Genomic DNA, 13,159 nt, shown 5'->3' on the forward strand with positions numbered 1-13,159 from the left:
TCAGAGTAGAAAATTGTGATGTGTTATTTAAATGGAACTGAGATTGTAATCACTGATCTTAAGCAATATTTCAGTCTTGTTCTTCAACAATTGGTAAGTTTCCAGTTTTGGGGGGAAATGAAATGGAATTCCCATGTGGATTCTACATGAGCAATTGGACAGACTTTTAACAATAGCTCTAGTATTTTTGACTCTTTGGAAGATGAGTGGGTTTGAGAGGAAGGTATGTTTGGCTATTTTCAAAGCTCTACTATAGTTATTAATTACAATGATAGTTAAAGGTGTAGATATTAAGAGTTAAATAATATTCATAGTCTATAAAGCCACAAATGTCAGGTAGGTAGGGTTCACAAGTTAGGCAGGCAGAATCAAAATGATTGCCCTACCTAAAGAGGGCAGTTGATGTTCATCTCCAACTAAGTGTTATACTCTGGCAAAGAAAGCTCAGAGAAAGAGCTGAAAATATTTCAAGTTTTGTTTCTAAAGCTCACTCTGGTCCCAAGCAAGTGACTAGCTTTGGCCATAGGATGTTAGTAGGTATTATTCATGCAGAAGCTTAAAAGCCTACTTGTATCAGCCCACCTTCTCTTGGAATTCTGCTACCGTAAGTACAAGCCTAGGCTAACCTGCCTGAGAATTAAAGATCACAAGAAGATTGCAAAGGTGTCCCATACAATCAGCCTAGAGCCAACCAACTTCAAAACATGCTGGAGCCCCCAACCAAGATCAGCAAAAACACTTATGCAACCTGTAGCTGACTTGAAGACCCGCAGTGAGCCCGGCTAAGTCTGGCCTAGTTTAGCAGAATTGCTCGATTATCCCATAGATTCATGAGAAATAATATTGACTATTGTATCACACAGGTTTTGTGGTAGTTGGTTACATAGCATTAACATGCCAATAGATAACTGCTACACCACACCACCCCATAGAAAAGGATCAATACATGTTAGCTATATACACTCATATGTCATTGAAACTAAGAAGCTTTTGCAATGGCACTGTTTTGCTTTTTCCAGCAGCTTTCTATAGAAAGTTTTCATACAATAGCACTATAACTAACATATAGCTAATAGTGACTGCTATATTCCATAAATTATCAGATGCATCCTGAATTAATAAGCCATTACAATATAAAAGTTCTGCTTATTATAGAAAATTTCACCAGTACTCCACAAAATACTTGTGTGATTGGTGAGTGTAGCTGAAACCTGGCTCCTTGGAACCATTTTGCCACAGAAATAGAGGTTGTCAGTTGACACAATACAGAATCAGAATTTGGGGTTCGTGAATAAAGGGTTGCTAAATAGTGTATGGTGAATGGTCTCCTCCGTTAAAGCAGGTAAATGCTGTCCTCTTTGATCTCCTAGGTGACCAGAGAAGTCTGAGACACCCACGAGGGCTTCCAAGTTGTCAAAACATCACAAGGACAAAGGCTTGAGAAACAAGGCTTCCGTTCACACTTGCAATTTGAAGGGATAAAATATGGTCCCTAGAGTCTCTTTATGCTGAATTAGGATATTGTTTAATTACACTGGCCATAAATGATGTGGGGACAGTCAGTGAGATTTTAAATACTACAGTTAAACGTATTCATTGCATGTTTTGCTTTTTATGTTTCTTCAGGGCTTGTGCACTACTGAGGGACAAATTAATATTCCATTATTTCAATCCCTTATAGTTTTTAATAGAGTAAGGAAAATGAGGTTAATATTTGGCATTTATACTTTTAATGGCAGTTTACGGGCATTAGAAGAAAATCAATAATGTCATTTCATTGCTATTTTTCATTTTAAACCAAAAATAATCCCCAGGTTGAGACCTACACTTGACTCCAAATAACGTTAACCTGTATATGGAATATATATATATATATAATATATGTGTGTATATTCATATATGTGTGTGTATATATTCATATATATGTGTGTATATATTCATACATACTCTTCATCTTAAAAACCTTAAAAGTACTTTCACAGATGATGAATATATATACACACATACACACTCTTCATCTTAAAAAAAAAAAAAAAAAAAACCCCAAAAGTACCTTTAACAGATGATGAAGGCCACTGCAAAGATGAGTGTTCCCAAAGTGTTTGATAAAATGATGACACCACAGGATTGTCCCTTACACGATGAAAACCATGGGGCGGTGGGGAAGTATTTCTCAGTCAAGAAGAATTAGCCTTCCATAGCTGAGTGATGAGCTGATTCTGAATTTTATTTTTGCCAAGAAATTCCTGTTACTCCCCTGTGTCCGTGTCTAAGAAAGGACCTTTGCCTTATTAATGATCAGGCTTGGGAACCAATCTGCTAAATTATCCTCTGCCTAAGATCCAGCTTTGATTTCCTGCCCAGACACCTTATGGTTCCCTGAGAGGGCAGAGGTACTGACCCAGTGGGATGAGAGAGTATGGATTTTGGGATCACAAAGGTCATGTGTTAAAGCAACATATTAGTGAATATTTATTGAATAGTTTTTAATGTGCCAAGCTCTCTTCTAAGGGCTAAACATTTGGCATTTGATTTACCACTCACATCAGACCTATTATGTGGGTGCTGTTAATAGCTCTGTTTTACATATAGAGCTGGGGAAACTTGAGACAGAAATTAAGGGACTCACAGAGATGTAATAGTTATTGTGTGGCACAGACAATATTCAACTCCCAGTAGACTGACTCCACGGGCTTCTCTGTGTCTCTCCAATGGAAGCCTTCCTCAGTTAGACTTTGGTCATTTTCAGATTCAGACAGACTCTTCAGATGAGCTAGAGGCGTTAGAAGAAGAGGCATCTTGGTTCTGTTATGAAGTAAACTATGTGCAGTCACACACAATCATATTCAGGAAGTTGTTTAGGGCTTCTCAGGGGTTGAGATAGAGTTTAAGGTACACAACATCAAGTGTCCAGTGGCAAAAGGTGGGGTGAGTCTGGGCCCCAGTGGATGAAATGTCCTGGGAGAATAAAGAGAAACACATCTGTATTCCCTCCCCTCTCTTGGGCTCCACTCTCTCCTTGATGGCATTTGGGATTAGAGAGCAAGTGTATATGAGTTTGATCTGATGCTAATTAGAAGACATGTCCCCTCATTGCCATGTGAAGACAATGTTCATTAACTAAAAAACATTCTCTCCATTGCTGTAGAAATTACAATAATGACATTGGTAATAGAAAATTCTACAGCAGAAACACATCAAAGTTATTTCTACTCTCGTATTTCAATATCAAAACTCTATTGTTCGAAACCATACCGACTCTGGGAGATTTTAAGATGTTTCTGTCTCTCTCTCTCCTCAGGAAACATCATACTTAGCTTTGAACGCTGGGGCTGTGAGGTCATCTAATTGTTTTTCCTGCCTTTGGCAATGTCAGGCATGAACAACTCATTGTTTTAAAGCTATACATCTGCTTTATGCCATTTATAATATGGAAATATAAAAAAGAAAATGGGTTCTTTGTCTTTGAAAAAATAAGATGTGTTTGGTGTATATTGGTCACATGCCCTATGCCACAGAAACCAATTATACTTTATCAAAAATAAAATGTGTAATCAAGCTAATTAGCATACCCTCACCTTGTATGTTTACCTTTATATGGTGATATATGCATGAAAATATATGGTATACCTTTAATATGCAATTATTCATCAATTATGTCTCAATGATAGTAACAAATGAGCAATGTAAGATTTATATATGCAAATATATAAAGATTATATATAAACATATATATATAAATGCATATAATAAGGATTTATATATAAATATCAATATGTAAAGATTTACATATAAATATGTATCAATACATAAAGATTTACATGTAAATATATAGCAATACCTATTTACATGTAAATATATATCAATATATAAAGATTTATATATAAAAATATATAAATGTATATTAGCCCCATCCCCTAGGCTAATGATATAATTCTGTAAAAATCTCTTCCCACCATTTAAATGTATGTATCTACATACACATATATTTTATATATATAAATATATTTATGTATTTTATGTATATATGTACAATATATTCATGTATATTTTATGTATATAGAAATACATCATAAATACATGTATTTTAATGGTAGGAAGAGATTTTTACAGAACGTTATTACCCCAGGGGATGGGGCAGCAGGAGGCACAGCTAAGATTCTACAAAAGGACAATGTGATTCATACATGTCTTAGCTTCAAGATTCAAAGTACTGAAAAAATAAAACAAGGATGGAAATGCTATAAAAACAGAGATAAGGAGGTGTTGAATGCTCACCAGGCAGAAACAAACAAAAGTTTTCTTTAAGCAAATGGAAAAACAACAACTGTGTGTGTATTGCCTTATATAACACACAGGTTTCTGAAAACCGGCATTTACAATGCATCTTACTTCAGTTGTAAAAGGGTAACTATGTATTGTCTAATTCAGGTGCTGCTGCTTTTTGTAGCTACTAATGCAAAACAGAAGCTCAAATTGATTTTGTTTAAAAGTAAAATTGTCCCATAATTGCTTTCTTCTAGGAAAGAGGCTGAATATGTAATTGCACTCTTGTGGGGAAGCAAATTCTGAATTATGCCAGCAGGAAGCTCCTCTCTTCAATAGATCTTGATGGAAGATTCCATCACGGATCCCATTACTTCAGTCAGACAATTATCTCTCAAGAACTGAAAGAGGAATCCTCTTTTTTTAATTTTTTTTTCCTTTTCTTGGTGTATACAAGCATATATGTGATCTTTTTCTCCAACAATACATAGTATTTCAACCATGAGTAGAGTGGTTGATTTTATTCTGTTTTCCAAAGGATTAAATAAATCATATTTGCTAGTTGAGTGCCTGCTAGGGGTCCCTACATTCTCTTTAAAGTCTACTCCTGGTAATGAGACTTTCTTAGAGGACCACCAGCCCACAGAACATCTTCCCCTTTCTAGAATTCCACTGGGGCACAGTATCTGAAGCACACTCTTACGCTTGATATCTCTGTTCTCTCGTCCTTTCCTGTGTGAGGATCACATGTCATCTTCTAGTCCAGGCTTTCTGGCAATTCTTAAAGGGCTTCTGGTGAGACCTAAACTGGTCTAATATTGAAGGAATTGATACGGTTATTTGCTATTTATGCATATGAATTATGAGCATTAACAAAAAGCCTTCCCCTCCCAATATCCCCCTCAAGATGAATCAATAATTAATAATTGGTCTTTGTGGCTTTTCTGGCCACCTCTTAGAATTTGTGCACTTGAGCTGTTTATCGAAGGAGGCTGTAACCAAAGACCAGAAGCTTCAGCCGGCTTGTAAAAAGAGCCAAGAAATTTAGGGACCTTCTACTCCCATGGAACCTAAGCTTGGGGACTTCATGGCCCAGTCAAATTTTTTAGAATGATAAAATATGGAGCTGAATTTGCTAAGTTAGCAAATTAAAATTAAGACAAAATAAAAGTAAATACAATGACAAAATAAAACTTCTGGCAGTTAACAAGGGATTTCAAATAAAGAACATTTTTATCACAAAAAGGATGAAAGATTATAATCCAAAATCAAAATAAAATATTTTGAATAAATTTACCTTGAAATAAAATATACTTTGTTTTAAACTTTACCTAATTTTCAAAACATGTCATTGAACTCTACTATACAATAGAATATAATATACAGCATTATAATCTGCAATATGAATAAATCTCACAAACAGTGCTGAGTGAAATAAACCAGACACAAGATGACCCAAACTGTATGGTTCAATAAAATATACTTCATTTTAAACTTTACCTAGTTTTCAAAACATGCCATTGAACTCTACAATACTATACAATAGAATATAATATACAGCATTATACTCTGCAATATGAATAAATCTCACAATGCTGAGTGAAATAAGCCAGACGCAAGATGACCCAAACTGTATGGTTCAATTTAGAAAAATAAGATAGAGGTGAAGCTAATTTCTGTTCATAGAAGTCAGGGTAGTGGGATGTTAACAAGTAGTAGATGGAGGGTGCATGGAAGGAAGTAAGGGGGGGGGCATTTCTAGGGTCCCAGTAATTTTGTGTGTGTTACCGATATGACATATATCTTTTCATTTTATGTAAATTAAGCAAGTTGTACACTTTTAGGTGTACATTTTGCTATACAAAAGATATGCCATCACAGCCCCATATGGACCTATGGGCATTTGTAAACCACTAAACTGGTTCAGTTTCCCTTTTGACAGATGAGGAAACTGAAGAGCTGAGAAGAAAACCGCCTTGTTCAAAGTTACACAGCAAATCAGGGATCCAACTGGGAACTGAGTCCAGGTTTCCTCAGCTGCATCCTGGGACCTTGTCATGCTGCAGGCTTTCTTAGCCTGAGATCGCCACTGTACTTGAGTTGTCTCTACCACGAAGGACCTGACTTACCTTAAGATGCATACTCAGGTGCAGGGTGCTTAGCAGACATGTGATTTACACTCAATGAGCAAGACTTAGATGGATGTTGCCACCACTTCGTCCTCACCCAGGGATCTGAGCACTTCTTAAAGGATAACTGTCTCCTTTATACTTGTACATATCTAAGACATTGCATTATTTAAGATTTTTTTTTCCTCTTTTTCTAAGACAAATTCCTTTTCTTGAACATGTGGAACTCCCCAACCCTTCTTGTTTTATTTTCCCCTCACACTTACATCATCTTTTTTTCACTAGATCCTCCTCTCTGCCCACAAATATGCTCAATATCCTTCTGTCTTAGAAAATAAACAAGATAAATGAACACAAAGCAAAACTAACAGAGCAGCCTCTTTCCTCATCCCTCTACTTAGTTTTTTTATTTCTTCACACTGTTTGAAGAATCCAAGTAATTCTTAATTTTTTTTCACTAATCTTCAATTTTCTTCTCAACCCACTGCTATCTGGCCTCCACTCTCAAGGTTCTCCTGATACTGTTTTTTTGAAGGATGCCCAGATCCTCCTGCTGGGGCATCTGTACATCTTAATTCACCTGGGATAGTGACAGCATATGCCTGTCATTCTGGCACTCATTAATAGGCCCCTGTTTTTAAATTCTAAACAATTTATCAGATTGGTGAATAAATTATATTAGTCAATCTTATGTTTTATTGACCACATAAATGGCCATTCCTGAGTCCTTGTTGACATCAAGCCTTTGTTATATTGGGCATAGTGTGTGTATTGGTTATGTATGTAGGCTTTAACAGAGCCCTGGGTTCAATTCTTTTCTTGCATAGAATCTGTGTGATCTAAGGCAAGTTACTGGATTACTCTGATCTTCAATTCCTTCATCTTCTAAAAAGGGCACTGTAATAATAGCATCTACCACACAATATACTTAGAAAGGTTTAACAAAACTGTATCTAAAGTATCTTGAGCAGTTTTTGGCAGTTACCATTCAATAAATGGAACTATTTCCTCACTGTGTCTTTCTTGTTGAGTCTAATGTAAACTCATGCTCTCCACAGTCTCCTCTTATCTCCAGTGATGTTTCTTGGGATACTTGCATCCTCTCACCCTTTACTTGCTCACCCTTACTGTGGTCTCTGTTTTTATTGTTTCTATGTTCAACACTACAGTAGAGCCTAAATGGTTAAGCTTCATGGTCTGTGCTGAGCAATCAGACCTCATCGGTTTGTCATCCCAGCTCTGTTACATGCTAGTTGAGTGTACTTGAACGAGTTATTTTACCTTTTGTTGCCTTGGTTACTGTAACTATAAAATGAGGTTTATAGAAGTACGTACCTTCATAGCTTCTAACAACTTTAAAGCAGTTGTTACAAAGATTCAGTGAGCTAAGGCATGTACCCTATGCTTTGCACAATGCCTGGGACAGAGTGAGCACCCACAAAATAGTTATCACTATTCTCATTTACCAGATTAGAGATTTCAGCCCTGCACTTATTCTTCCCTCTTCCCAGCCCCATGTAAAAATCTGTGGTTGGTCCTGTGCGTTTGTCCTCTGTGGAGCCCTCACAAATCCTCTCCTTTCCCTCCACACCACTCTTAACCTCAGTTTATACTTTTAGTTCCTTCGTTCTGGTCTACTAGAATAATTTCCTAACTAGTTTCCTTGTCTACATATGTCCCCCAAAATCTATTATTGATAGCAAAGCACTGCACACATCACTCTTTAACATGAAGAACTCCTATGGTTCCCCATTGTCTACAGATTAGATTTTAAACTCCTGATATTCAAACTCTCCTCTATCGAGAGTCTATTTCCTTTTCAAATATTATTTCTCCTCTGCACACATTGCTGCACCCGAGAGCTCAGCTATACAGACCATTACTCTCTTTCTCATGTCTGACTGCAATTACTCTAAGGAAACCATTGTTTCTGTTGTTCAATCTATCCCAATGTCCACCCCTTTGTAAATTCCCAATTATTACCATCCTTTACAGTTCAACACCGGTGCTATCTTCACCATATCTGCCCTGGTATGTCCTCTACCCTTCAAATGGAAGGATTATCTCACTACCATACACCCCTCTGAGACGATGTCTGACTCCTCCCAATTGATGCCACATTTTCCCTCTTGTGTTCTGTCTGAAAATACTTGTTTTGTCCCCACAATAACAGCATCTGCAAATGGCCACTTTCTCTTCTGATTTCCCTATCCTCTGTTCTTCACCATGCAGTTTGCATCGTATGTTCAAGGGAGTGAGGAGGGTGGCTTGATTTAGTTAACCCCAAAAGCAAGAATTGAATCAGGCTCTGTGGAAGCCACTGCAAAAACTGTGTAAAGGTCTCTTTTCCTGCCTTGCAGGAACATAAAGCTGAATTGAGATGAAAGAGCACACACTCATGAAAATGACTTAAGAACATTCTCAGAGCAGCACATAAATAGATGCAGCTTTATGCAGTGCCAATGGAGTTTGTAAATGCTTGGAGGATGCAGAGTAGAGAGAGCTCTGCAGCTTTGGGATATAATGAGAGTGAAGGTGCAGTAGAGGTAAGGAGTTTTAAAGAGAAACTGGAAAGAAGGAAGACAGAAATAGCAGGAAAGAGAGGGAAATTTATCCTGGCGAATAGCAGTGACTGAGCAGGATGCAGTGACGTCCATTTTCTCCCATGCCCAAGGGCCACGGCTAGTTTTGTTTTGGAAACTGAAGGTATATTACTGGCTTAAATCAAAATACCCTCAGGCCCCAATTTACAGCACTAGTGAAATTAATGCTTCATGTTTAATAATAAGAGCATGTATTTTGGAGTCGAGCATGCTGGGTTTACATCTTTTATGTATATGATCCTGGGCCTGTGATTCTACCTCTTTAATCCTCAGTTTGGTCAACTATCTTTAATACAGCTTGGGGTTCAGAACAAGGGTCTGACAGTAATTAAATTTTTCCTTTTCTAAAGTGCTGGTTGGATAATCTTGAAAAAGTCCTTTGACTTCTCTGAGCTTCTTCGTTTTCATGGGTGTCCATTGAAGATAAATAAAATAGTGTAGATAGGTGGTCTGCCTTATCAAAAAATCAATACATCTTAAATGATATCAATATTCATTACACTCTGAGGATCCGTATGTTCAGCTATAAAATGAAAAAGCTAATAGTCACTTGCTAGGGTTGCATGAAATTAATAAGCCATCATTCAAAATACTGCCCATGGAATGGGCATTCAATAAATGACAGACTGATACTATTCCAAGACAATATATGCCTGAAGTTAACAAGAAATATGCATTACCACTGTATTTAGTTGTGTAATTTTGTGTTTAATGTCTGTCTTCTATGTGAGAATGAAATTCCAAGAATTCAGAGATATGCTTGTCTCATCTATGACTGAATGTCTGGCACTAAAAACAATTTGATATATATAGTAAATTGATGCATAGACAAACAGGAAAGCCTAGAAAAAAAGTTTCAGTGGTAATTATGGGGGCACACACAGCTGGTCAATGATAGATTTTTTTTTGACGGACTAATACGTTGTTCAAATTTGTAGAGTTGTTGGAATGAGGCCATTTGCATTAAATATGCAGAGTATTAGTAATTAAGCTATAGATTTTAACTTTTTCCAGTCTAGGATCTTTTGTTTTATTTACACTTTATTTACAACAAATTCATGCTCTTTCTTCCATATTCTCTAACTTTGTCTATTGATTCTTCAAATTTTCTCTTATAGATCTTATTACTTACTATACAAATTAAAAGATCTATGGGCAAAAATCACTTTATTAAAAAGTGCTTACTATTAGAATTTAAGGCATTGTGTCTCCTGAGAATTAGTATAATTTTCAGAAACCTTAATTAGACCCTGGGAGAAGAAGAGGTTTAGTCATGGCAACTTAACCAATCAGCTAAGTTAGACTTACTTTTTCAACTAGCAATCTTCAAAGTGGCTAAAACTTCATTTGCAAATATTTATTGAGTTGTGAAATGCTGCACTAGTAGAGTGGGGATTAGAGAGAATATGGCACAGCCTCTGTTCCCAAGAATCTTCTACCTTAGTAGTGGAGGAAAAAAATAAATCCATAAACTTGAGTTTGCCACTAGAGCACCTTGATTTTTAACACAGAGAAGAGAGAATGTTGAAATAATTTGGAAACAATTATTCTAAAGAATAACTAGATACCTCAGACGTATGTCTTATAGGGAACTGGCCAGGAGCTTCAGGGAAAACAAGGCTGTTATGTAAGAGAGTCTCAGACTTATTTCTCACATCTTCAGTGGGCAGAGCTAAGGCTGATTAATTTATTATCTCATTCATTCATCTATTCAGCAATTTTTTTTTTTTTTTTTTTTTTTTTTTTTTTTTGGAGACAGAGTCTCGCTCAGTCACCCAGGCTGGAGTGCAGTGGCCAATCTCAGCTCATTGCAAGCTCCAAGCTCCACCTCCTGGGTTCACGCCATTCTCCTGCCTCAGCCTCCCGAGTAGCTGGGACTACAGGCACCCGCCAGTATGCCCAGTTAATTCTTTTGTATTTTTAATAGAGACAGGGTTTCACCATGTTGACCAGGATGGAATTCAGCAAATCTTTACAGAGCATTAACTAAATGACAGGAATTAAGTGGTACCGTGAAAAAAATAAAATAAAAATTTGTTCCCCAATGAATAGGAATGATCTATAGAAAGCTGTAAAGGAGACAATCTTCGGAAGACGGACTTACTTAAAACTAGAGCTTTTCGGAGATGAACTTCCAATAAGACAAGGTCAAAAATCTCTCACAGAGGTTCCTAATTGTAATGCATGGAAAATATTTAATACATTTATTCATTTAGCAAATATTACTTTTACTACAAGTCATGAGCCTTGCTAAGTGTTGGGAATACAGAGATAATTAAGATAGACAAGGTCTCTGTCTGTATGGAGATTTCATTCTAAAGGAAACATTTATAAAAGTGTTGTAAACAAATATTTACAAAAATACAATTTCAGGTGATAAGTATAAAAATTATAAAGCATAATTTATGATAAAAGAGTCTGAATGGGATGTTTTAAATTGGATGACCAGAGTTTTTTTTTAAGAAGGAGTATTTGAGCTGAGATATAGGTTACTGTGATATGGAATCCAGATTCTTCCATTTTAGGACCAAAGTCCTCATTCTGTCAGTTGCTAGAAGAGATGGCGGCTGATATCTTTCAGTCGAGTTTCTCCCTCTAGTGATTGTCCTTGACTGTAGAGTGGCCTCATCTAAATCCATTACCCTTTCCACATAAAGGCCTAGGCACCTAATTCCTAATAAGATACAATCCTACAGGGCCTTACTAGCTCCAAAACTCCCCCGTCTGATGGATTGAAACTTTAATTGAGGTTGCAGTTACCTCCCTACTTCTTCTTACTTCCCTCACAAGACTTGATTCTGAGAAATCTCCCCAGAAAATTGTCAGCTTCTCAGACTCTGCTTCCACATGACCTGTGACAGACGTAATTGGTAAGAAGTTGACCAGGCATTAATATAAAATATTAAATTGATGTCAGTCATGGTACCATTATGAATACAAGGCAGTCTAAGAAGATGGGACTCTTTTCTGGTTCCCAGACAAGCGTGATTTCAGCCAGTTGCCCTCTCACAGTTGTTTTCTCCTGACCAAGATTGGCTGAACATTCTTTTAGCTTGACTAAATCTTAGACATGTTTCTCCCTCATTATTTTCGGCATAATCATCCTGATGATGAGCCCCTGACCTCCCTCTTCTTGGACTACCTTAGAAAATTTGCAATTGTAAATTCTTTCTCTTCTCCTTTGAGATGTAATTCTTTCAGACTTTTGTCAGTTGTACGACCCAAGAATGTTGTTCTCAAGGACCTGAAGGGCTATCCCTTTAAAATATCACCAAGAAAAGATAGAATCCCTATCTCCAAGTCTTTGTTGGAGAGTAAGAGCCTAACTTTAATAAGTAGAAATTAGCAAACAGAGAAAGTCTAATTGCATCAGACAACCTTCTCTCCAATGCCTTCTAGTCCTTTTCCACTAGCTCACCCCAACACCTAAAATCTTTCCTGCCTTTCATTTTAACAGAAAGTTTTCAATCTCTCGTCTATTGCAATTATCTTCAGTAGAGTTTTCCTTGCCTACTTGGCTCTGTCTAGTGCATTTTTTGACACTTATTTTATCTATTAGTGATTTTGTCAAACAGGAAGCCTGGAGGAGAAAAGTGGCTGGGATTGGCAGGGCGTGACTCTGCTAAAAACAAATTTATATTCTAGATTATTTGAATTTCTCCAGTTCAGGAACATGGAAGATTACAAAAGTCCTATTAGTTAGACTTCTGGAAGGACAGCAAGAATATATCTGCTGATATCTTAGAAAGTCAATATGATAATAAGCTGGTGAAGAGCATGTTTTGGAGAGGCAAGCATGAGAACCAAGCCTGGGTTCTAGCATGGTCTGAAAGAGCAGTTGAGATTTCAGGTCTTAGGATTATGCATAGGGAAGCTCCAAAATTGATATTGAGCATCCTAAACTATGATGATCTTTCTCTAAGACCTTTTTCTGCCCCAATGATTTTATACCAACTTCTCCAAAAATAATCATGGTATCTCAGAGTTCAATTATTACAGTTACACAATGGTCTGTTAAGCTGACACACTGAAATTTCTTACAAAATCCTACTGGCATTTGAGCAACTTCTAGATGTTACTTTTTTTGTTTGCTTTAATGTTAATTTTTATTTATGAAAATTCTCAGCAGTAGATTACTGGGTTAAAGCTAGATATATATAT

Source organism: Trachypithecus francoisi, unplaced genomic scaffold (genome assembly GCF_009764315.1).
Source record: "Trachypithecus francoisi isolate TF-2019V2 unplaced genomic scaffold, Tfra_2.0 Contig01579, whole genome shotgun sequence".
Lineage (NCBI taxonomy): Eukaryota > Metazoa > Chordata > Mammalia > Primates > Cercopithecidae > Trachypithecus > Trachypithecus francoisi.